General features: G+C 45.7%; 1 protein-coding gene and 1 non-coding gene across 3 annotated transcripts in view; one reads left to right on the top strand and one right to left on the bottom strand.

Annotated features, from left to right (window-relative positions):
• The window catches only part of LOC105473204 (kazrin, periplakin interacting protein), a 1,227,585-nt gene that overhangs the window by 209,621 nt on the left and 991,093 nt on the right, over positions 1-26,871 (top strand). The window lies entirely within an intron of this gene.
• On the bottom strand, positions 14,366-14,468 carry LOC112425126 (U6 spliceosomal RNA). Its single transcript, XR_003016141.1, has one exon. It is a non-coding gene; the product is annotated as a U6 spliceosomal RNA (small nuclear RNA).

Here is a 26,871-nt window from a genome sequence, read left to right as displayed (position 1 = left end):
CTGCACTAAAAATTAATTTAAGTTTCCGTTTACTTTTCTGATAGCTGTAAAAATCTGTTCTAAAAGGATAGCGGCATTTTTTTCCCTACCGTTTCTCTGTAGCCTATGTTAATTTTGCTCTTTTCTTGCCACCCAATTTTGTTCTCTTCAGTCCTGTTCTCAGCTGGATCCTGGTGTTTCACTCCACATATTGAACAAGCAAAGCAATAATACGTTATGATTAATAAGTGGCTTGACAGGCAGGAAAAAAGAAAATCTTATTCACTGCATCAGTGGTGCTGTGCAAATGTACTGTTTTTGAAAAATGCATTTAGTCAGCAGGGTGGTTTTTGTCCAGATCCTTGGCCCTTTGCTCTCCACTTCAGCTGGATGTTCCGTTTCCTTCACCTGCAAATTTCAGGCTTGCAGGGCATGGCGGCATGGGTTCCGAGGATGCTTACAACCTTGCCAAACCTTGGGAACTCATTTTTGGAGGACAAATCCCTCATTACATAAGATATATTAATACACATCCACATCCCACTTGCAATGCAATTTTGTTTAACTCTCTAAGAATTTAGACTTGAGTTACATTTGACCCATTGATATAACTAAGTCCTCCTGTGCCACTGACCTTCTCCTGCGTCTGTACGGGTGTGACTCATGCAACTTACAGCAGTGCTATGATCTAGGCACTCTTATTATCCAGATCATTTTGTAGTTTTTTGACGTCTATTGCATATCTGTTTCTCTTAGGAGGTTTTATTTGCATGACTTGGAATAATAAATTTTTTTTTCCAGATCTCAAGAAGTTTTTCTCCTTCGGAAAGCTCACAGGCTCTGGATCTGCCTTCTCTAATGTGGTAGCCACAAACCATCTGTGGCCATAAAACACTTAAAATGTGGCTAGCCCAAGCTGTGCTTTGAGTGTAAAATACACCCTAGATTTCAGGCTTAGAAGAGGGAAAAAAAGGAATGTGAAATATCTCATTATTATCTTTTTATATTGACTACATGTTAATACAATAATGACGATATTTTGGCTGGGCTAAATAAAATACATTATTACAATTAATTTTAACTTTTGTTTGTGTGTGTTTTTTACTTTTTAATGAGATTACTAGAAACTTTTAAATTGCATACGCAATTCGCATTATATTTCTGCTGGACAGCATTGCTCTAGATTGCACAGGAAAGGATGTGGGGTTAAAATGGCCCTGGATGACTCCTGACTTCACTGGAAGTACGTCAGTGTCCCAAGGGAGGTTTCATCAATATTCATCCACACAGCAGACATTTATTGAGGGTCTGTGCTATGCCAGACATTAGGCAAAATGCTAGAGATAGGGAGAGAGCAGGATAAATAGAGTTTCCACCCAGGGCCTCTGCATCAGGGCACCTAGCCACAGCACACACATGGGCTGCAGTCCAGGATATGCCTAGCCACTAAGCTTGAGATTGCGTGGGGATCCCTGATGCTGAGGAAGGGGTGGGCAGGAAGGAAAGAGCGCCTCCTAGAGACAGATCTACACTGTAGAAATAAACAGTAAGACTTTGGGGGTTGCACATTGAAAAAGTGAAGAAACTACTCATTTCTCTATGCCCTCCGCTTGGCACATGGAAAGCTGGTGATAATTGTACACTGAGTACTAACGTCAGGCCCAGCAGAGTCTAAAGGGACCGGGGCAGGGTTGCTGCCCTTGAAGGAAATGGTTCCTTTTTCTCATTCACACAGAAGAGCTGTCTCTCTCCCAGCTGTGCTTTTTGAGGGTTGCATGTATACTTTGAAAAAGAGCCTCTTATTCCTCACCAGCCCTGTCTGTACCTTTACAGAGCAGGGGCATTGAAAGTCCTGGATACCTGCATTGTCTCTGGACTCCACACCTAATGCCCTGACCCTTTGCCTAGATTCTTTTTTTTGTTTTGTTTTGTTTTTTTTTTTGAGATGGAGTCTCACTCTGTCACCCAGGCTGGAGTGCAGTGGTGTGATCCTGGCTCACTACAACCTCCACCTCCTGGGTTCAAGTGATTCTCCTGCCTCAGCCTCCTGAGTAGCTGGGACTACAGCTGCATACTACCACGCCCAGCTAATTTTTGTATTTTCAGTAGAGACGGGCTTTCACCATATTGGTCAGGCTAGTCTTGAACTCCTGACCTAGAGATCCGCCCGCCTCGGCCTCCCAAAGTGCTGGGATTACAGATGAAAGCCACCATGCTCAGCCCCTTTGCCTAGATTCTAACCTCTGGACTGAATTGCTGAGACCGCCAGCCTCCAGGCTTAGAGGGTCTGCTGCAGCTTTGCCGTATCTGACCACTGACTTCTGACCCAAGGCTGGGTCTGACCTTACCGACTGGCTGTCCACATCAGGCAGGCCAGCGAGGTTTCTTCTCTGTCCTCTTCCCACTTATTTGCTGTCTTCCTGACTCCCTCTGCTAGAAGGTGAGCTCCTGATCTGGTGTGTTCATTCGTGTATCTGCAGTGCTGAGGACGCTGCTAGCTCAGGCTGGATGCTGTGTGACCATATGGTAGTGAGGACAAGCCCCTCGCCATTATATCGATGAGGAGCTGCCTGCATACCTCCCATTCCCCTTCAGCCACTGTGTGTTGTCAACAGTCTTGATTCCAAGATGTGATGTCCTGGCTTTAAGGAGAAAGAACTTTGTTGGGAGGGTGGCAGACACTCTCACCCACAGGGACCCTCACCCTTGTACGATCGCTTCTCCTTTCAGTGTAGGGGGAACCTGTGACTCTGATAAGATGTCACTCCTGTGATTGTGTTACCTTACGTGGAAAAAGGGAGATGGATGGAGTGGGCCTGGTGTAATCACATGAGTCCTTTCAAAGCAGGAAGTTGTCTTGGCGGGTAGTAGAAGAAGTCAGAGACCTTGGAGGCATGAGAGAGTGCAGTCTTGGCACTGATGACTAGGCTGGCTGTGCTGCTTGTTCCTGCCATGCCCTTTGCCTTGGTTTTGTCTCCTGACCTTTTCCAAGCTGCCACACTCTTTACTGGATCTCAGCCCCCAGCCCTGTGCCTGATACATAGAAAGCTCTAGATAACTGTTCACTGAGTGCTGATGTCAGCCCCAGCAGAGTTCAAAGTACTGTGTGGGAGAAAGGCAGTCTTGCCTGTCACTAACTGCATCCCTGGCTTTGATGGGCAAAGACTTGGCCCAAGCGTCTAAAGTGACACATCATTCCCCTGCTCATTAGAGATGAGGAGTTTCTTCACTTTTTCAGTTGCACCCTCCAAAGTCTTCCTGTTTATTTCTACAGTGTAGATTTGTCTGTAGGAGGTGCTCCTTCCTTCCTGCCCACCCCTTCCTCAGCATTGGGGATCCCCATGCAATTTCAAGGCTGGGCAAGTCAGGGGACAGCAGTAAAGTCACTCGTTTCTTGGTTCTTTCTCTGGCGTAAAAGCTATACAATCCCTGTCTTGTAGGGAGTTGGGGCTGACAGAGAACAGAGAGGTTCAGTGGCAAATACCCTGCCAACCCTGTGATGTCCAGCAAAAGGATGACTGGGTGGCAAAAGCCAGTGTCACACCACATTCTCAGCTGAGTTCTCCAAATTCTGCCTTTACACAGGTAGTGACATATAAAGCAATTTCCCTGAAAAATGCAGGCCCACCATTAGCCCAGGCCCTGAGGTCTGACAGAGAAGGAAGGTGACTGGAGACGTCATTTATTACATCCTTCCCATGTGCTTGGTATTTTTCCAAGAACTGCCATGTTTGAGTTGATTATCCTGTTTTACGGAAAAGGAAACTGACACTTAGAGAGGTTGAGTCACTTTCCCTGAATTTCACGGCTGAAAAAATGAAAGAGCTGGACAAACACCCAAGTGTTCTGACTGCAGAGTATAAGCTCCTTCCTGACCACAGTGCTGGGGTGTCTGAGCTCTGTCCAAGCTCCATGACCTTGGAAAACCATTGAGCCTTCCTTAACTCGGTTTCTTGTCCTGTTCTATGAGGATTTGCATGCAGACTCAATGACATTATTAATGCCAGGGGCTTTGCATGGTGGAAACTTTTGAACAGCAGGAGAGCAAAGACGCCAGTGGGGCATCTACTGACCAGTGCCTGTGTGTGGCCGTCTGAAATTAAGGGGCGTTTGCCTGGAATCTGCCCCCTTGTTCGGATAGGAAGGGGAAACCTCAGCGGTGGTTTTGGTGGAGGCCACAAACCGGCAGCAAACGTCCAGGGGAGGGCACTCTTCTCTCGCAGCTCAATGAATCCTCCGAGGCCTTGCAGTGCAGCTTTTAAGAGGTGCAGTCAGCCTTTTAGAAACACTGAGCCCCAGGCAAGCCATGGCAGTGGCAAAGCTGCATGGGAAGCATCCCTGGACCGATGCGGTGCCTGGTTCTTCAGGGCCACAGCAGCAGCCGGCCCCATTATTTTCAGGCTACCCAGACAGTGCGTGTGGGTGACCGAATGTATCATGTTTCAGCTGCTGTGTGGGGGGCCGGCGTTGGGGATCAGCGCACTTTTGAGGCAAGACTTTGATTTTCCTCAGGGCTCTCTTTTAACCCTGGGGATCCCTGGGGAGGCAGGATGTGGCTCTGGTGATTTCCAGAATCAGGAAGGAAGTGGTTTAGGTGTTTGAAGCCACACTCTGCTCTCCAGCCTGGAACTCTCTCGAGCCCCCTATTTCAGGCATCCAGATTGTGTCCTCTCTTTGCCCACCCCACCCTCGACGCCCCCCATATCCTCCATATCTGGGCCGACTGCCCACATATCACTCTGTATTCGAAAAGCCTTTCCTCCTTCCTCCCTTCCTTCTGCATCCCCCCGTTCACCATTAACAATGATAACGGTTTGATAGATTACTCTTTTCACATATCAGGTTGGAAAACTGATTAGATGGAAACTTTCAATACCTTGATCTCTAAAAGTGATGACACAGTGTCATTCTAGACACAGTGTCAGTATATTTTCTAATCTAATATTCATTGCAAGCTTGCTGTGTACTAGAAATGCTGAGCCCTCTAAGTCCATCGCCACAATGATTCCATAAGGCAAGTGCTGCTACCATTCCCATTTATAAATGACACAACTACAACCACGGAGGGTACATTTTCCCAGAGAGGGTAAATTGGTTCACTTACCTAGTATTTGGAGGTGCTAAGTCTCTGACCCAGGTCTATTGTGTACAAACCCCACGTTCTTAGCCACTGCTCCTGTGCTGGCTCTGTTGCTGTCTGCCTTAGTCAGCCCAGGCTGCCATAACGAAGTCCCACAGACTGAGTGGGTTAAAGAGCAGACACTGATCTTCCACAGTTCTGGAGGCTGGAAGTCCAAGAGCAAGGTACCTGCAGATTCACTTCCTGGTGAGGGCTCTCTTCCTGACTTGCAGACAGCCACCTTCTCACTGTGGCCTCACATGGTGGAGATACAACAGTGTCTCTCATTTCTTACAAAGCCACCAATCCCATCATGAGAACCCTACCCTCGTGACCTCATCTAACCCTCCTGATATGATTTGGCTGTGTCCCCACCCAAATCTCATCTTGAATTCCCACGTGTTGTGGGAGGGACCCAGTGGGAGGTAATTGAATCATGGGGGTAGATCTTTCCTATGCTGTTCTCATGATAGTGAATAAGTCTTATGAGATCTAATGGTTTCAAAAAGGGGACTTTCCCTGCACAAGCTTCTTCTCTTTGCTGCTGTGTGAGTCGTGCCGTTTACTTTCCACCATGATTGTGAGGCCTCCTCAGCCACATGGAAATGTAAGTCCATTAAAACCTCCTTTACTTCCCAGTCTCAGGCATGTCTTTATCAGCAGCATGAAAATGGATTAATATAGTAAATTGGTACCAGTGGAGTGGGGTGCCACTGAAACGATACCCAAAAATGTGGACACAACTTTGGAATTGAGTAAGAGGCAGGGGTTGGAACAATTTGGAGGGCTCAGAAGAAGACAGGAAAATGTGGAAAATTTGGAACTTCCTAGAGACTTGTTGAATGGCTTTGCCTGAAATGCTGATAGCGATATAGACAATAAAGTCCAGACTGAGGTGGTCTCAGATGGAAATGAGGACCTTGTTGGGAACTGGAGCAAAGGGAACACTTGTTGTGTTTTAGCAAAGATTCTGGCAGCATTTTGCCCCTAGAGATTTGTGGAACTTTGAACTTGAGAGAAACGATTTAGGGTATCTGGCAGAATAAATTTCTAAGCAGCAAAGTATTCAAGATGTGACTTGGGTGTTATTAAAGGCATTCAGTTTTATAAGGGAAGCAGAGCATAAAAGTTTGAAAAACCTGCATCCTGACAATGCAATAGAAAAGGAAATCCCATTTTCTGAGGAGAAATCTAAGCCGACTGAAGAAATTTGCGTAAGTAACAAGGAACCAATTCTTAATCCCCGAGACAATGGGGATAATGTCTCCAGGGCATGTCAGAGGTCTTCACAGCAGTCTCTTCCATCACAGGCCCAGAGGCCTAGGAGAAAAAAAGTGGTTTTGTGGGACAGGCCCAGGGTCCCCATGCTGTGTGCAGCCTAGGGATCTGGCACTTTCCATCCCAGCTGCTCCAGCCATGGCTGAAAGGGGCCAATGTAGAGCTTGGGTCATGGCTTCAGAGGGTGCAAGCCTCAAGCCATGGCAGCTTCCACAGGGTGTTGAGCCTGCCAATGCACAAAAGTCAAGAGTTGAGGTTTGGTAACCTCTGCCTAGATTTCAGAGGACGTATGGAAACACCTGGATGTCTAGGCAGAAGTTTGCTGCAGGGGCAGGGTTTTCATGGAGAGCCTCTGCTAGGGCAGTGCAGAAGGGAAATATGGGGTCAGAGCCCCCACATGGAGTCCCTACTAGAACACTGCCTAGTGGAGCTGTGAGAAGAGGGCCACTGTCCTCCCGACCCCAGAATGGTAGATCCACCGACAGCTCCCACCCTCCCACCGTGCACCTGGAAAAGCTGCAGACACTCAATGCCAGCCTGTGAATGCAGTCAACAGGGAGGCTGTACCCTGCAAAGCAACACGGGTGAGGTGCCCAAGACCATGAGAACCTACCTCTTTCATCAGTGTAACTTGGATATGAGACATGGAGTCAAATGAGATCATTTTGGAATTTTCAGATTTGACTGCCCTGCTGGATTTTGGACTTGCATGGGTCCTGTGGCCCCTTTGTTTTGGCCATTTTCTCCCATTTGTAATGGCTGTATTTACCCAATGCCTGGATTGTATCTAGGAAGTAACTAACTTGCTTTTGATTTTACAGACTCATAGGTGCAAGGGACTTGCTTTGTCTGGGATGAGACTTCGGACTGTGGATTTTTGAGTTAATGCTTGAAATGAGTTAAGACTTTGGGGAACTATTGGGAAGGCATGATTGGTTTTGATATGTGAGGACATGAGATTTGGGAGGGACCAGGGGTGGAATGATACGGTTCGACTGTGTCCCCATCCAAATCTCATCTTGAATTCTCATGTATTGTGGGAAGGATCCGGTGGGAGGTAGTTGAGTCATGGGGGCAGGTCTTCCCCATGCTTTTCTTGTGATAGTGAATCAGTCTCATGGGAACTGATGGTTTTAAAAAGGGGAATTTCCCGGCGCAAGCTTCTTCTCTTATCTGCTGCTATGTGAGACATGCCTTTCACCTTCCACCACGATTGTGAGGCCTATCCATCTACGTCGAACTGTAAGTTCATTAAAACCTTTTTTTCTTCCTGGTCTCAAGTGTGTCTTTATCAGCAGCGTGAACATGTACTAATATACCTCCCAAAGGCCCCACCTCCAAATACCATCACACTGGGAGTTGGGTCAGCAGATCTGAAATCAGGGGGTGGGGAGGTAAGAGGAAAGATGGGCCCCTTCTAAAGACAGGCATGACCCAGGTCTGAATCCCAGATCTACCAGTTAGTGATGGGGTGAGGCTGGCCATGTCACTTAGCCTCTCTGATCTTCTCTGTCCTCCCCGAGCAAGTAAGACTGGTGATGATGGTGTGTGCCTCACACTGTAAGGGGTTCTTGTTGCAGGTAAATCACGGACCATTGCCTGGCTCATGCTGAGGACTGAAATGTTAGCTCGTGAACTACCCACATGAGAAGGCCCAGTCTGGTTTCATTGGTCAGGTGGATGGTGCTAATGATTCATCATTGATGAGCAGCCTTTGCTATTTACAGAAAGGTTTCCCACATGTGAGCTCAGCTGCAGTGGCATTGCTCACTCTTCTGCTGCTGCTAACCCCAGGGTCCAGGGGACTTGAGACCAGGGCATTGCATGGGGCAGCTGTGTGGTGGGGTCACCATTGGAAAACCCAGCTTTGGAGGACAGCTCACAGGTGACCACATTCTCCTTTGTGGTTTGTCGAAGAATGGTGAAAAGGCAAGATTTAGATTCAAATCCAACTAGTTTCCAGTATTCCTACCTACCAGGTTCTGGATTCTGTGCTAAATGCTTTATTCACTCATAACATGTTATTTAATCCTTTTAGGGAGAAACAAATCTATCAGTAGGGCCAAGGCTCCAGAGGGTTTTCAAAACAAAATAGATCAAACCCTACCATCAGGCAGGAACATGTTATCCCTTCTTCCCCCATCGCCTTTTCATCATCAGGGATTTGATAGTTATTTTCAAGATAAGATCATTTGAAGGCCTAGATGCCGGCCTGCATCCATCTCTTTTACTCCTTTCTTTGTCTTGCTCAGTGAGTCTCAAATTTTGGAGTGTATAAAATTTAACGTAGAGTCCAGAAAAAAAAAAAAAAAAAACAAAACCTAAGGCCAGGGCACTGTATAGGCAATGGAAACCATGTCATGGGATAATTTTTGCCTTACATGCTGACCACAGATACAAACCCTTTCTTTGAAACAGAACATCATGAGGATGTTCACCTAGGAGATCTCAGAATTGATCTGGTTGAATCTCCCCATTTTACAGATGGGAAGACTGGGTGTCAGAAGAACCAACTGGACCATGGTGGATTCTAACACTCATTAGGGATAGAGCCAGGAATGTTTTAGTGGAACTGGGTTGTCTGCTGACCAAACATCTGAGCTGTAATTTGACTAAAAACTGCCAAGGGTTTTAAAAGAATGCGACAGATTAGTTTCCTGACTTCTCTCACCAGATTGTCAGGAAAACAGTTGGTTCCAGATTTGCCAGGATATCCAGAGAGGTTGCCCTGGCTGGGTAGCCTTAGAAAGCCTGTCACTGTCAAAAACAAACAAACAAACAAACAAAAAACCCTTTGCTAAAGCCAGGATTCTGAATCTTTTTCAGAGACAAACACTAGGTAAGATGAGTCACCAATGAAAAACAGTCAGCTCTAACCCTTTTTTTTTTTTTAAATCTTCTTTCCTGCATGCTATCTATGGGTTTTCATGATGGGAAGGCCAGGCAGTCCATGGGTCTGTAGGGGAGCAGGCAGATTTTTTCCTTACTGGAGAGGCAGAGAGCCTTTCCTTCCCATCCTTAGACTTTTATCAGGACTCATAAGCTCAGCCCAGAAGTTCTGGGCAGATAAGAGACTTAAGTCAATTGTGTTAGGGCAATTATTTTTCCTGCTTAGATAGTTCACTGTTGGATGCTAAGGGGCAGCAAGGGTTTGCAGCTGCTCAGGTGTGTCTGTGCCATCTTTTTGTCTTCAGGGTTACCACAATTGGAGCAAACGTTAGAACTCCTCTAGTGTCTCCAGTCCATTGCCCTCCGGGATGAATCTTTTTGCATCTTCCACTTGGCTCATCTTAGACCACCATCAACTCAGCCTTCTTTTTATTAGCTAGTAACAGACGAGGGCTAGAGCAATTTACTGATCAGATGGATTAACTCTTTAGCGAGGGAGAGTCCAACCCAGGGTGGGACATGCTGCAAAGTCTGTCTATAAATGTCTCAATAGCTGACACTCAAGGCAAACATTCCTCTTGGGAAGATATGAAGGACTCTCAGGCCAAATAACACTGCGTACATCTGTCTCATGTCACAAGACTTAGTACTGTACTAAGCTGGTTACTGGTCCCTTGCTAATAATAACAAGGACAATAATAATTGTTAACATTTAGCAGGTCTTTGCCAGGTGCCAGGCACTGTTCTAAGGGCTTTATGTGTATGATCCAATTTAATCTTCACAGCAGCCCTATTTAGCATGAAAAAGTAGGATGCCCATTTCAGATATGAGGAAACTGAGGCACAGATGGGATAAGTACCTTGTTCACACTCCGCTAGACTAGGACATACAGGAGACGGACCATAAGGACATGCGGTTTTCCTGTGTATATTGTATTCATCCGTTCTTGCATTGCTATAAAAAAATACCTGACACTGGGTAATTTACATAGAAAAGAGGTTTAATTGGCTCATGGTTCTGCAGGCTGTACAGGAAGCATGATGCTGGCATCTGCTTGGCTTCTGGGGAGGCCTCAGGAAACTTATAATCATGGCAGAAGGCAAAGAGGAACGGCATCTCACATGGGCAGAGAAGGAGCAAGAGAGAGGGGGAGGTGCCATGCACTTTTTTAAACAACCAGGTCACGTGAGAACTCATTCACTATCATGAGAACAGCACCAAAGGGATGGTGCTAAACCATTCATGAGAAACCACCCCCATGATCAAATCACCTCCCACCAGGCCCCACCTCCAACACTGGGGACTACAGTTGAACATAAGATTTGGGTGGGGACACAGATCCAAACCATATCACATATCTAGTTTTATTACAAGGGTTTGGGTTTCATCTTACCTCAAGGTTAGGTTTAGCATCAGTAGATTGTAGATGCCCATCTTCCTTCACTGGGCCCAGAGGTACCTGGTCCAAATATAACCGACTTTGAATTCTTAGGGAAGGATACTTCAGTGGATTGTGAAACCTAAAGGAAGTAGGGAGGGAAGATTCTTTGGAGGGGATTGGCAGTGTTCTCAGGACAGTGGACATGTGCTGTCTCTGGCTTCTGGTACCCATGCATCCTTCTACTGCTAACTGTGTCTGACCTTGCTTTCTCCCGCCCCCTGTCTGTGTGCCCTGGGAGGGACTTCACCTCTGACTTAGGGAGCATTTGACTTAGGTTTTAGCTAATCAGAGAATCATATATTTTTACTAGAGTGATTGAGTCAAGGATGGGCATACGAGCCAAAGAGAGCAGAGCAAGAGCCCCAGATGGGCAGTCTGGCAAAGGAGCTCTGTGCTCTTCTACTAGTCCACAGCCTATGATGGTGTCTAGTCTGGAACTGTGGCAGCCATCTTGGCACCATGAGGCAAGAGCTGACTGAGGATATTGCCCAACTCAGAGGAAGCAGAGGTGAGAGAAGGAGAGGGAGAACCCCACAAGTTAAGCTGTGACTACCATGGATATTTGAGTCTGCTCACCCATGTTGCTTCATCAAGGAATTTTAATTGATATAGCCTATCATATATGAGTATAGTTTTATTAGCAGGCATCTAGAAGATGGTTAACCAGGGAAAGGTGTGGTATGCAAACCTTCCCTTAGAAACCTCTTCTGTTGGTCAGCTAACTCTTCACTATGGTGAATGAAATCCCATATTCTGGTTTACCATATACCAACCTGAAGCGCAAGGAGCAATAATTCCACAAGAATTACTTCAATAGAAGCGGGGGATCATTTACAGGAGGAAAATCAGGCACAGAGAAATTATGTAAAGTATCCACAGTTATACAGTTAGGAATTGGAAGAACCCAGATTCCAATGCAGGCAATCTGGATCATGAATCCAAGCTTTTAATCACTATGCCTAATAAACACTTTTAAAAATTAAAAATATTTATTGAGGACCTACTATGGGTCCAATGTGGAATACATCCATGAATAAGATGCCCAAAGATCCCTCCCTCATGATGTGAGCACTCAAATGCTTATATATGTGTGTGTGAAAATGTAGAAAATAAAGAATAAAAATAGCAAGTAATGTTAGAAGGTGGTAAGTTCTGTGAAAAAGAACTAACACACAAGCTAAGGGAGATCAGGGTAGAGGGTTCCAGTTTTCAATAGGGAGGTGAGAATCAGCCTCTTTGAGAAGTTGACTTGGAAGAGGCGAGGGAGTTCCAGGAATATCTGAGCAAAGAACATTCCAGATGCAGGAAATAGCCGGTGCAAGGCCCAGAGGCAGAAGGTGCCTGGTGTACTCAAGCAGCAGCAGGGAAGTCAGCATGGTTGGAACCGAGTGTGTAGAACACAGTAGAAGATGAGGCTAGAGAAGTAATTCCAGATCTCAGAAAAGACTGGTCCCTGCAGGATTCTGAGCAAAGGAGAGACATGATCTGGCCGTGGCTGTGAAAGAGCCAGCTGTCAGTGGGTGTAGATGGGAAGTGTTGGCACACGGAGACCCGGGTGAGAGATGAGGAAAGCTGGGTGTCAGCAGTGGAGGGGGTAAGAGGTGGTCAGATTCTGAATATGTTTCAAAGAAGAAATAAAAGAATTTGTAATAATTTTAGATGTGCAGCAGAAAGTGAGGCATCAGAGATAGCTGTAAAGTGTTTGAGCAAAACTTGAGTAATGCAATAAAACCCAGTTCTTCTTTGAACTTCACTCCTGTGGCCAAGGAATCAATAACCTCTTCTGCCTGGGGCCACTTTTGGCTCTGTTTTATCCAGAAGTGCCTCCTTGAATGAGCACACTGCTTTTTGACAGAGAGTTCCTATGTGAACCATCCCATTTCATTCCCATCACAATCCTGTGGGATTCTACTACCATGTCATAACCAGGGAAACTGAGATTCAATGAGATAGTTGTTCACCTGACCCAGCTCACATAGTTGATGAGCTGATGTTCTCTCTTCTGTTACAGTAGAAGAATATTCTGTTGTTATTAAGCCACAGTAGAAGCAATTGCCTCCTGGTTATAAAGTAGCTAATTGCACCTACCAGATCATTTTCATCATCCATGTAGTCTATTGGTTTTAAGCTGTGAGCATTGAAGCAGATTGTTCTTCGGAAGGCTTATCTGTAAATACATTCTTTCCATTTGCTGTAGATTTCTACCACATCACACTTAAGATCTAACATTTTTGTCCTTGTTTTTGGACAAAAAGGTACCTGTATTATGCTCTACTAGATTAAAACACCTACCTTGGTTTCTGTTATTGTTTGTTTTTTGTTTTGGCTACTGCTCTGTGACATACTTCTTTTACCCTACTTTGTAGGGAGTAACTTGATAAGCAAGACGATATTTGATAGCAAAGCTGAGGAATGGGGAGTTGGCAGAGATGATTTTAAAATCCAGAAAATATGTAAAAATTATGTGGGAATGTAAATAATAGATCAAACCAGCTGTTGTCTGGAATTTCCACCAATATCTTGATGTCGCTACTTGGGCAGCCAGAGTCTCTTCCTGCTGGGACAATTCCATGGTTGTGTTTTCATGGCCATTTTCCTGCAGAGGCTGGAGCTCCACTCTTCTGCATTCTGCCTGCTTTTCGAGTGCATAAAATGAAACACACAGAGGCATGACTTTTTTTTTTTTTTTTTTTTAAGCTGCATTCATGCTGTGTTGAGGTCAAAGATTTTAACCAAGTCAAGCAATGTGGATGTTGAGGCTTCAGGGAGATGGTTGTCTCCAACAGATGTCAGCCTTGTTGATGAGTATGTACCTTCTGCTGCATCTTCTGCAGGACCATTCCCTCCCAGCATCTCTGTGACTCCAGTTTTCCCCGTTGGAAATGAGTGCTGTGTTGCAGAGAAGAGAATCACTCCGAGCAGGTGTGTAGTCAGAGGAATTTTTAAGCAAGAATTCCAAACACAGAGAAGAGGAGAGGCAACAGGAGAGGCAAGGATGGAAAGGTGAAGGAGCTTTCTGCTTCTCCTTATGAAATAAATAGGCATTTCTAATAGAGTAAACCATTTCATGCCTGGATGGGCGCAATTACCCGCAAATGGGACGGTAGCCTCCCTTCAAGTTCTCCTTCTTCCTGGCTATTCTGTTTCTCTCAGATCAATCTTCCCAAATGACTTCTGAGGTGTCCTCCCTCACTGAAAGCTCCCAGTTGGGCCTGTATTATCTATGGGTCAAACACACACACCCCTGGTCTCAGTGGTCAAGGACGGAAAGTGATGGAATCCAACCTAAACCCATCCATGCTGCCACCCTCTCCTGGGGCCTTTTCTTCACCACCTCCCGAGTGGCCCAGGCTTCTCCCTTCATCTCTCAGTCATGACCAATGTGTGGCTGGCCCCTCAGAGGCTCCTTCCCAGTGGGAGCCCTCCCGATTCATTCTGACCCAGGCAAGGGTCTACCTTTCTGTGATGACTTTCCCCCCATTTGCAAGATGCATTTCACATGTAACTCTGTTCCTTTCTTATATCATAAATATCTTATGTAAATATTTTTGTAGTGCACAACCACAATTTCAACATTTGGTGTCACCTGTTTTGCTTTGCCTCACATTGTTTCCTTGGAGCACGTTCACTAAGGTGAAATGACCTTCCGAAGACTGAGCAAAACATGAGACGCTTCACAAATTGGGGTGTCATTCTTACACAGGGGCTGTGCTAATCTTCTGTGTACCATTCTCATTTTAATATGTGCTGCTGAAGCAAGCCCCTATGATGACACTTTTACCATGCCACCCGTCCCTGCCTAGCCACTGGCTCTCTCTAGCCTCACACAACCTGGCACCTAATCAGACACTGTTTTATTTGGGTTCAGTGTCATCGTCTTAACCACAATCCAGGCTTGTTAAAGTCAGGGATCTTGCATTCAGCTTCATTGTTAATATCACATCAGTTATCACCATCCTCAGCACATAATAGACACTGGTGAAACCCACATTTTGACTTAAACTCACAGAGAAAAAGAAGGGAAGATCTTTTCTTATTTATCGCTTAAGCTCTCTGGAAAAGGACATCTTGGTATATTCACCGATGGTCTCTCTGAGTTCCCGAAGTCCCATCAGTCCCCTCAAGGGTGCTGGCGATGTTTGGTGTGGACAGTGCCTCTGAGGCCCGCCCTCTTGCAGGATATTTACTTGTTCATTCATTCATTCTTCCATTCATAAAGTGTGCACAGAGCACCTGCTCTGTTCTTGGCATGGAGATGTGGTTTGGAAAGAGACAAAATCCAGCTTTCACACGGAGCTCGTGGTCAGTCTCCTGTTGGGGGTTAGCACTGGGGAGGGGAGAGAGGGAGACACAGCAAACAAGTAAGTGAATCAATAAGGGCTTCCCATTGAGACGCGGCTCTGAGGGAAATGAAACACATATTGCAGTAGCGAGTGGATGGGGTAATGGGTGGCCGTGGTGAGGCTTCAATAACAAGATCAGATTCCACAGGCGTGTGAGACTAGTCTCCCAGGAAGAGGGAACAACAGGTGCCAAAACTGGAAGGCAGGTCTTCTCTGTCTCAGCGCTATTGACATTTGGGGCTGGAGAATCCTCTCTTGTGGAGGGGCATCCTGTGCTCTGTGAGACGTTTGGCAGCTTCTCTGGCCTCTACCCACTGGTCGTCGGGAGCACCATCCTCCCCCTGCCCCGTCCCGATTGTGACTATCAAAAATGTATTTTCTGACCCATCAAAAATGTGTGGCAGTGGGGCTTGTGGGTCAATGGTGGCCCCCAGAAAGATGTGTCCATGTCCTAGCCGAACATTCCCGGGGACCTGTGATGGTGACCTTGATTGGAAAAAGGATCTATGCAGAGGTAATTTAAAAGGGTCTCAAGGTGAAATCACCCTGGATCATCCAGATGGGCTTAAATCCAGTGACACGTGGAGACAGAGAGGGGAAGATAGAGATACAGAAGACAAGGCAATGTGAAGACAGAGGCAGAGAGCTGGGGACTCTGCCACAGGGAAAGCCAAAGCCACCAGAAGCTGGGAGGGTCTGTGGTTCCCTGGAACCTTTTGGGGGAGTGGGGCCCGGCTGACACCTTAGTTTTCAACTCCAGCCTTAACTGGAAGATAGTAAATTTCTGTTAAGTCACCCAGTTTGGGGTGACTTCTTACAGCAGCCACAGGAAAGGAATGCAGGGGAAAAAAGCATCCATGGAAGAAACATTACCCTCAGGTGACAAAGATCAGGGCAGGTTCCAGGAACCATTACCCTCAGGCAACAAGGATCAGGGCAGATTTGAGGAACCATTACCTTCAGGCAACAAAGATCAGGGCAGGTTCCAGGAACCATTACCCTCAGGCAACAAGGATCAGGGCAGATTTGAGGGACCATTACCCTCAGGCAACAAAGATCAGGGCAGGATTGAGGAACCATGGGAAGGTAGGTATAACTGCAGCCTCGGTCAGTAAGGCCAGTGGAATGGGTGGGGTGGGGTGGGGTGGGGTGGGGGCTGGAGGTTGCGGGCAGGTCTTACCTGGCCTTAGAGGCCCTAATAAGGAATTTAGGGTTTGTTATAAGTGGGAGGTATATTAAGCACTGAGGGTTTCGGACTAGCCAGTGACATGATCTGGTTTATATCTGTAGCAGATTTTTCTCACTACTTAAGTGGATTGTGTGTGTGGTGGAGCAAAATGAAGCTGGGATTCCTTAGGACACAGTTGCAACTGAAACGGGCAGGACTTTCGGCCACGTGAGGCACGAAGACCTTTCTCTCATTATGGGGTTCCCTAGGGGAAGCAGCCAAAGATAGACGCTTCCTCCTCTAGAATTCCAACAGGAAAAGGCCTCGCATCTGGTATTCCATGTGTCATAAAGGCAGAAGCCCTCGTCTGCACCCCCTGCCAAGATGCTTAATTTATTTATTACATTTTAAGATGAAGAAACGGAAGCATAAAAGGAAAAAGTGATACCTGAGGCCCACAGACACAGAAGTATTCACTGGCAGAGCGGGAATCTGAGCTTAAGCTTCAGATGTTCTTTCCTGATATGCTTCCTTTATTTGTACAGAGTGGTGCGTTTTATTAAAGGTCTCATTTGAATTTTACAATGACCTAATGAGAGACGTGGCATAAATAACACTTTTATTTTACAAATGCAAAAGTATAATTAAAAAAATAAAATAAGGACGATCAGAGAGGTGAAGTGATTTCCCCAACGTCACACAGCTTTGAAGAGGTGGGATTGTAAATCAACCTTGGGTCTTCTAACCCCTGATCTGATGTTCCGCCTTGGACCACTTATGCTGGGTCTTGGAGAACGATGAAGTAACTACCTAAATATTACATGTCTCCCACCACTGGCCAGGTGTGGTGGCTCAAGCCTGTAATCCCAGCACTTTGGGAGGCCGAGGTGGGCAGATCATTTGAGGTCAGGAGTTCAAGACAAGCCTGGCCAACATGGTGAAACCCCGTCTCTACTAAAAATACAAAAATTAGCCGGGTGTGGTGGTGGGCGCCTGTAATCCCAGCTACTCGGGAGGCAGAGGCAGGAGAATCACTTGAATCTGGGAGATGGAGGTTACAGTGAGCCAAGATCATACCACTGCACCCCAGCCTGGGTGACAGAGTGAGACTCCGTCTCAAACAAAACAAAGCAAAAGTTTCCCACCACCTCTTTGCCTCCAGTGACTTCTTTCCAACTGAAAAGATTTCAATTTATGATTATATGTTGTTCCTTGCCCTTTAGGCAAGTTTGATTTCATTGTCCAGACGCAAAAACTATTTCACAGTGAAGGCTGCACATAAAAAAAAAAAAAAAACGAGGAAGCAGTTTAACATAGGACATGCCAGATCTGAAAACAATTTTAGAGGTAATGTAGGATCTGTGAAACCTATATATGTTTTCCAATAGCTGGGGAAAAGCATACCCCTTTACTGTGTGGTTTTTTTTTTTTTTTTTTTTTGTCTGAGTGTGTGTTCTGTGCGACATAAAAATAAAGGTTCGCCGGGCGCGGTGACTCACGCCTGTAATCCCAGCACTTTGGGAGGCCGAGGCGGGCGGATCATGAGATCAGGAGATCGAGACCATCCTGGCTAATACGGTGAAACCCGTCTCTACTAAAAATGCAAAAGATTAGCCAGGCGTGGTGGCGGGTGCCTGTAGTCCCAGCTACTCTGAGGCTGAGGGAGGAGAATGGCGTGAACCCGGGAGGCGGAGCTTGCAGTGAGCCGAGATTGCGCCACTGCACTCCAGCCTGGGCGACAGAGTGAGACTGTCTCAAAAAAAAAAAAATAAATAAAAATAAATAAATAAATAATAAAAAATAAAATAAATAAACAAACAAAGGTTCGCATAACACTGGAGCCATGGTAAAGCCAGGAGGCCAGGAAATCTGACACTAATGGGGACAGGGTATTTCCTACTTAGGAAATTAGCAGTGTCTGTGCCTTTCTCTATATATGTATGCGCTCAGAAGTGCTCCGGGGTCCTCTGACCTTTCCCTGTCATCCTTGGTAAGAGAGAACGCGCTAAATAAATCTAAAATGCTTTCACCTGACTCAGGAGTCTTGCTTTGAAAGAATGCATGGGGTTATGAGAGAAAGGCTGTTCTTTGTGTATGTATCCAGTCTGCGAATTTGGTCACTAGAGGTATATGAAGCCCACACTGTGTGCCAGGCTTCGAGTCAGTGCTAGGGACACCCTGGCAGAGAGGAGACTTGGGCACTTGGCTCGTGGGATTGTTCTGTCCGGAGTGAAGAGAGATTTGAGGAAGTGTGGGAATGTTGTGAGGTCCCCGGGTCCACTCACGATGCTGGGAGGACCCGGTGGTCCTGGCAACACTGAATGCAATTCGAGGGCAAGGGGGAGCCAGAGTCCGAGTTTGCAAGATGGTGCCGAATATCAAATCTGAAGGTCCCAGGAGGCTGAGTGGGATTGGAGTAGAAAAGTCTAAGGTTAGGCAGAGCGCAGTGAAGTGAGCTAGTGGGGCAGTGAGCTCAGTGCTCAGTCTGTGAACATCAGGAGGCCAGGAGCTTCCTTTTTGTGTGCTGGGGGGCAAACAGTTTCTCAGGGGATAAGGTGGTACTGCACCATCTTTGTGCTTTGGTGCACAATTGCCACCAAGGGGTGCTGGTGCCTGAGGCTGGCATGAAGTCCTCTCGGCGAGCAGCCAAGTGGGGAGATCTGCTCCATGAGTCATGCTGCGTTAGTTTGCTAAGAGGGAGTCATGCCGTGTTAGTTTGCTAGGACCGCCATAGCCATCCTACGGACTAGGTGGCTTAAACCATCAATATTTATTTTCTCCCAGTTCTAGAGGCTGGAAGTCCAAGATCAAGACACTTGCAGGGTGATTGCTACTGTGGTCTCTCTCCTTGACTTGCAGACGGCGGCCTTCTTGCTGCCTCTTCACATGGCTCTTCCTCTGTGTACCCCTGCGGTCTCTTTGTGTGCCCAAATTTCCTCTTCTCATAAGTACACCAATCATATTGGATTAGGGATCACCCAAACAGCCTCATTTTACCTTAATTTTCTCTTGAAAGCCTCTATCTCCAAGTCTAGTCACATTCTGAGGTACTGGGGGTTAGGACTTGAACATATGAATTTGGGGGGTGAGGAGGGACATATTCCAGCCCATAACAGGTGTCCTCGCTTTTTATTGTCTTTTTGTCTTTGGAGAGCTGAGACTGGAAGCCACCCCAGAATAGATGTAGCACGTTAACCGTAGCGTCAGGACATCTCCATTTTCATCTTCAGCCCTTCAGCCCATCTGATCATTAATTTGGTTCATAAAGTCCTGGTGCTAGAAGTACAGTTTTGGGAGACATGAATTGCCTAAAAAGAAGCCATTCCATCTTTAAGGGAATTTTAATATAAGTCTTGCAGGTAATAAAGCGGATGCACTTGTTCTCTAATTATTTATTTATGGACCCACTTCCCTTGCTCAACCAAGGCCTCCTAAAAGGCACTGAGTTTTCTTTGTTTATCTTGGTACCCACTGCTCGGAACACAGTCCAGCACATAGGGACACACATGGTACCCTGTCTGTGGAGCTGAATTTGTTGAAGTTGCCTCACGGTTGAATGGGTCTTTGTGCCTAGAGAGGAAGGCATGAAAGGGAATGTGTAGTTGGATGCCAGATAATAGAGAAGCCGGACACACTTTTGGTCTTTGGGCTCCAGCTTTGTGCTCTTCTTTTCCTCTGACACTCGGTCCTTGTGCCCCTATGGAGTGAACACTCTGCCAAGCCTAAAAGTCCAGCCCAAATATGTCAGCTTTTTCTTATCCATCAGCCAAGTTCAGGGATATTCCTTCAAGCATCAGGGCTAATTAAATGGGAGGTGAAAGGCCAAACTGCCCTGTGGCTCCCACCCGATTCCTCCCCTGAATCCTCCACTTTCCAGTGGGAGAATTGGCAAGAGGGATGGGCTCCTGGTTGGCTGCCCATCTGTGGGGCCGTGCTGCATCTTTGCAGAGCTCAGATGAGTCTGGGGGGAAGGCATCTTATTGGGGCTCACTCAGTGCCACTCGTCCATCTTCTCCATGTTCTTCTCCTAATGGGTGTTACACTTGTCCGTTGTCCATTTTCCCAGCAGCCCACAGGAAAAGAGAGCCATAGAGCCATCACATGGAAAAACAGGGCAGGAGATGTGGGGGAGAGAGAAGAGGAAGTGAGCAAGTGAGTGAGAGAGGGAGAGGTTATATGCACGTTCCTATCCATTTGTGACTTTGCTGAAACACTGGCCTTTGTGTAAAGGAAAACATTTCACGATTCTGCTGCCTGATGGATGAAACTCGTTTGATCACAAAAGTAAATTAAAAGAAAAGCAGCCCTTGTCACATTTCATGTATGCAGATAATTGAGAGAAGTGAACAAATATAGCCAGCAAACTGCATACGTAATATAATACAAGATAGAACATTTAAAAAAATGAACAAGATTCAGAAACTCTAATCAATTACATTTTACAACAGTCAGTAAGTCTGTCTCTTATTATCTTTCTGCTGACCATAAGTGAATTAGCGCTTTCTGATTAAAAGCTTCTTTCCTTGGGTCAAAAATGTTAAGGGCTATCACCTCTCTCCTCTTTCTTTTTTTCATGTATGTAGCTCTGAGCATGGTATTGTGGCCTCTCCTTCCAAATGTGTGGGGCGGGCAAGTGACTGGGGGCGCCTCCATCCAGCCATCAGTGGGGACTTCACTCCCATCTGTAGTGTGTTCCCGGTAACCGTGCCAGGCAGCTCCTTCTGTATGCAAGGTGGAACGTCTCTCTTCAAAACGAGTGCCTCTTGGTGTATTTTCACCATTAATAAGCTGATTCTTTATTATTAAAAAAAATTCTGAGACCACTTATTTCCTGCTGCCTTATTCATTTGGTTAATGCATGCTGTTTCTGAAAAAATAAATATTAATGTAGCATGTCTTGTGGGAGCAGGTCTTTGGGGGTGGAAGGAGGAGATCTGTGAACCTGTGGACAACATACCTGAACCCTCTGCCATCAAGATAATAATTAGGCTTGCCCTGAGTAAAAGTAGTCATTATTTTAGTAACCAGAAAGCTGTGAATCCTTCTTGCTGCCTCTGGAGTTGACTGATTCCTCCTCAGTGAGAACGTCTCTTTTTGGGACCTGATATTAACACTGTGCTGATGGTCTCGTCAACCCTCTGATACAGGTAGAGAATGTAGCATTTAGGCAATTCTGAAAAGAAAAGCTTTAAATAAGTATCAGCAATCCAAATTGTCAGAGGGTAGGGAGATGGCAGCGGAAACAATGATTCATCAATGAAATGTGATTGGTTAATTCTATGCAAGCAATGTGTATTAGTCCGTTTTTGCATTGCTATGAAGACATACCTGAGACTAAGAAAAAAGGTTTCATCGGCTCCTGGTTTTGCAGGCTGTACAGGTTTCTGTTTCTAGGGAGGCCTCAGGAAGCTTACAATGATGGCAGAAGGTGAAGGGGAAGCAAAGCACATTTTCATGGCTAGCAGGAGAGAGAGAGAGAGAGAGAGAAGGGGGAAGAGCTATACACCTTCGATCAACCAGATCTTGTGAGAACTCACTCGTTATCACAGGAAGAGCAAGGAGGAAATCTGCTCCTGTGATTTAATCACCTCCCACCAGGTTCCTCCCTCAACACTGGGGGTTACAATTTAACATGCGATTTGGGTGGGGACACAGAGCCAAACCATATCACAGCGTGATAAGTAAGGCCAAAGTAGGAAACACTGTCACTGGTCACCTCTTTGCCAGAGAGATGTTGAATCCATTTATTCATTTTTATTAGTCAATCAGATACGTTAGAGTTGACATGGATCTTGAAATTTGTGTAGTTTGCCTCCTAAGCCCCTAAAACAAACTTAGTGTAGAAGGAGAAACCTACTCCAGCACAATAGATAGATGTTTTATTATGTTCTGCTTGGATCTCTTCAATTATGGGGAGCTCAATACTTTTCAAGGCAACCTTATTGACTGTGAGGCAGTGCTAATGGTTGGAAACTTGTTTCTTTGTGGCTTTAGTTCAGAATCTTTTGGTTGGAAGTGGTGGGGAAAACATTCCCTCCACTTTCAGTTCATTGAGCTAAAAGAGGAATTTACTGGGTTACATAACTTTCAAGATTCCAGGTAAGGTGGGGTTCAGGTGAGACTTGATTCAGGGCTCAAAGGATATCGCCAAGCTTCATCTCAGCTCTGTTTCCTTCTAGTTGGCTTCGTCCTCAGGATCTGCTTGGTGGTCTCTGGCAAATTCAGACTCATTTTTTCATGACGCCACACCAATGGCTCCCTTCGAATTCTGGGGAGTTTTTGTTCTCTCATTGGCCCAAACTGAGAACATATCAATTCCTGATGACTTTGTTTGTGTACCACCTGCCACTTACCCACAGAGCCTGAGATTGAGATTTGAGCACAAGTAGTTAATGTGGAAGGTGAGCGCAGGGAAAGAGGGAAAGTCAATAAAATATATTTAATGAAACTGGTTACTGCTATGAACAAATGAGGCTCAGCCCTACCGGGGTCCCTCAGAAATTGTGTAGAATGCCCCCAGAAGGACAGGATGTGATGGCTCATTGACACCCCATCTCCTGTCTCCACTAGTTGAGATTATTTTTGGAGGTGTTTGCTCCCTTTCACCTTCCGACTCTGGGCTGAATTCAGATGGGATGTGCTAGGGTCGGGGCGGGGGGCAGGGGCGGGCTTCTGATAAAGGCCTGAGGCAGAGAAGCAGGGGGTCACAGCAGGTGCTTGAGCAGTGATGCTACCGGGGTCCTAGGAACTGGGTGCCCTGGCTCAGCAGAAACCACAGGTGGGCTGAGGGATACAGAAAGTGACTGCCACCACCAGCCAGGGCCTGTGGCCTGAGCATGCATTGAGCTGATTGGCTAACCTCCATCATGGGCTACTTTCTTGAAGGTGGGTATGGAAGCTGCTCAGACTACATGCAATGAGAGTGGAGAAAATTTCTCCCAAGAACAAAATCAGGGTGCCATTACCAGAAAGAAGAAGAATGCATGCTGGAGAGTAAACTCAATAAGCATTCACTATACCACTGTTGAGCCAAAACCTGCCTTCTGATAACTTCCACCCATTCGTGGGAATGTTACCTCTAAATGGAATATTGAATTAACAGTATGTTTCCCCCATACATGACAGCCCCTCAAATATTAGGAGATAATTAGCCTGTCTGCCTTTGGACTTTTCTCTAATGCAGTATGGGTTAGAGAACCCATGCTTAGATTCTTTAACTATTGGAGGACTTTTCGTGGTGGTCCTAGTCACTGCTGTCTCCAACATCTCCATTGTTATGGTCCTCTATGGACCACTCTCTCAGCTCATTATAACAGGAAAGATGGGATTAGGTGCATCACACTAAGGATAGATGTGCACAAGGATAACCCTCGGGGTGAGAAATTGGGAGCATCTTGTGATGTGACCCTTGAAGTCTATTTTATTATATTCTGGTGATTTGAAAATGAATGATCTGGCCAGGCGCAGTGGCTCACACCTGTAATCCCAGCACTTTGGGAGGCCGAGGCGGGCGGATCACGAGGTCAAGAGATCGAAACCATCCTGGCTAACATGGTGAGATCCCATCTCTACTAAAAATACAAAAATTAGCTGGGCATGGTGGTGAGCACCTGTAATCCCAGCTACTTGGGAGGCTGAAGCAGGAGAATGGCTTAAACCCGGGAGGCGGAGGTTGCAGTGAGCCAAGATCATGCCATTGCACTCCAGCCTGGTGACAGGGCGAGATGCCCTCTAAAAAAAAAAAAAAAAAAAAAAAAAAGTAACAGAAAGAAAAGAAAAAAAAAAGAAAGAAAGAAAATGGGGGAATCTATGTGTAACTCTCAGCCAGAAAATACCTTTCTCCTCCATTATCCAGTAATGGCCAATTCCTCTGTGGACAAATGCTGACTTGACTTGCCCAGGGTCTCTTCTTCTGGTAACAGAGTCCCGAATGACCTCTCTGGAAGCATTTCTGTGCTCAGTGTGGTTGGGATGGACGTATGGTGAAATGAGTGATCTGTTCTTGACCAAGCAGAGTCCTCACACTCTTCTCCAAGGGGTTTGTTGATGGTGACTTGTGACCTTGTCTTGGCTAATTCTCATAATCCCATCAAGGATGGGTTCATGACCCCAAGGCAGGACCGAGCACAGGATGCCTCCTGAAACATAGGTTTAGGGATGCTGGAGGCCTTTCCAGCCATGTGGAGCCTGAGGATGAAGCCGCAAGAGAAGCATGAGATGATCAGAAACCAGGTGTGTCGCATCCTTCTGACCTCTAAGTCCTGCCTCGATGGAGCAGTCTAGAGTGGACATTTCATCACAGGGGATGACACAGTTCTGATTTCTGCTTCTGCCACAAAATGAATCCTCGTGAACACGTTCATGACATTAAGACATTTAATAGATTGTATCAAATAGTGGGAAAATAAGTGGATTCAAGTCAGAAGTTCTAGGATTTAGCTGGATGCTACGTCTCTCCACTGGGAGACAGAGTCTGAGCCAATTTTCTCATCTGTATGCTTAGTTTCTGCTTTGAAGAAGATTAAGTGTGGGCAATAGAAAGTGGTAAGATAAAGTGATGCAATGGACATATGGGTATTGTGGTCCATCTTTATTAAACTACATGGTTAAAAAAAAATCATCCACTAGGTCAAAATGGTCAGATCAGTAGCTCCAAGAAGACATGGGCTAAAAGGATCCTCCCTAGATGTTGAAACAACTGTGGATTTTCACAGAACATTTAGTATGTGAATGGACAAGGTAGTTTTGAGAGAGATGATCTTGTTTCATCTTGATGACTCTATGAGCCAGGTACTACTACTCTTCTCAAATCAAATGTGAGAAATTGAAGCTCAAAAAATTAAATGACCTGCCCAAACTCATGCGGCCAGTACAGGCTGACTCCAGGGCAGATGCTCTTGGCTATTGTCCTAGGCCTTAGTAAAAGATCATTTTGTTGGTAACAGTAGAAACCTGTGTGGGCAAACGCCATACAGCTACTACATAAAGGGGCACAGTCATGAATTTGTTTTCAAAACAAAAGAGATATTAGCAGCATATTCTTTTCTAAATGGTCCACCTCGGGATTTCCAGCTTCTAGGCCTCTGCTTTCATGGTACTCTCGGAACACACTGGCCTTCATCTCCTCCCCGTTTTTCTCTGCTTGATTGTTATTAATCGCATAAACAACTTGACAGCAATAAAAAGGGAAAATGGAAAGAGAGAAAAATTACCTATAGTTCTATCCATTCTTTAAAATCTCAGATTAAATGACATATTTTCCAACAAATTGTGCTGGGAGTCTACTGCCTCTCACAAGCATGCATGCATATGCACCTGCACACACACACATGCACGCATGCACACATACACTCACACATTCACACATTATTACATTGGTGCAAAAGTAATTGCAGTTTTTGTCATTAAAAGTAATGGCAAAAACCGCAATTACTTTTGCACCAGCCTGAAACCTGCTTAGTAGGATTGCATGTTTCTTTCTTTCACTGGACTGCAGTGGCAGCACCCAGGCCTGCTCATCTCCGCTTCCTTCACAGCACCCTGTGAGGAGGCCTTGCCCACATCACCTGCTCAGTAATTATTTGTTGAATTACAAGCAGACTATAGTAAAATTTTATGTTCCTCTCCAAGGGACAGTGAGTAACGACATATTAAAAGTCAGCCGAATAGCTGGTATCTGGCTCTTAGTCTTGGCGAGGCTTTGGATAGTTCTTAAAAGTTGACATTCTTCCTGGACTTGCAGTCTGATTGCATGAGGCTCTCCAGGGAATAAAAATTAGCCTGCTGTCTGAAATGTCTATGAAAACAGCTAAATTTAGATGATCAAAGATTTCGGGAATCTGGGGGCCCTTGAGATTGAAGACTGATACCTTTTACAAGCATCTCGAACAGCAAAGGTTTTTTCTTCAGAAATTCCCCTGCAGAGGCGTTTAAAGTTCTGGTTGGAAGCTGTTTTAATTTCTCTTTAATTGGTGGGATGGAACGAGGTCTCGTTTAAGTAGACCACTTGAGCATTTTCTTTTCCTCTGTTCATTGGCTCCAAGCTGACTTTTGAAGAGAGTGTTGCTTTTGACCAAACTGGAATTAATTTTAAAAGAGAAGGCAGGTCTGTCGATCAAGTTTAACATGTGGATGAATTTGCCGTCTTGAATTAAAATGGAAGCTGCTCAAAAGATTCCGAAAGGAACTATCCTCTAGAATTTTGCTAAAAATGTGGGAAATATGTTAAAGTCACAGAGATGAGAAACTTGCTGTAAGTCTTGCTTTTCCCATCAGAGAGTCCCCACTTTAAACTTGGTTCATGTAGCAATAATTGGCATTCTTGTTACTGGCTCCCAAGCAGTGATTGGTTATGGATATCTTTGCAGGATGGGGGAGAGACAGGAGATTGGGGAAGGGGAGGGTCTTTGTGGAAAACCCATTAAGGCCTGAGAGAGCAAAGCTAAAGGATCACATTGTGGTGGGGAAGTCAAATGGGTAGCACACCGTCACTTCTGGGTGGCTATTTGGTTTGTATTGAATCTCCCTCGGAGGGAGGCAGGACTGTGGAGTTTTGGGGAGCCCCAGCCTCAATAGGGCACAAAGGGATGTCCTCTGGCTCACTCCATCTCCCCGGGACCTTGGGCAAACTATTTAGCCTCACCGAGCCTCAGA

Source organism: Macaca nemestrina, chromosome 1, assembly GCF_043159975.1.
Source record: "Macaca nemestrina isolate mMacNem1 chromosome 1, mMacNem.hap1, whole genome shotgun sequence".
Taxonomy (NCBI): domain Eukaryota; kingdom Metazoa; phylum Chordata; class Mammalia; order Primates; family Cercopithecidae; genus Macaca; species Macaca nemestrina.
This window is presented reverse-complemented; position numbering and strand designations above follow the sequence as displayed.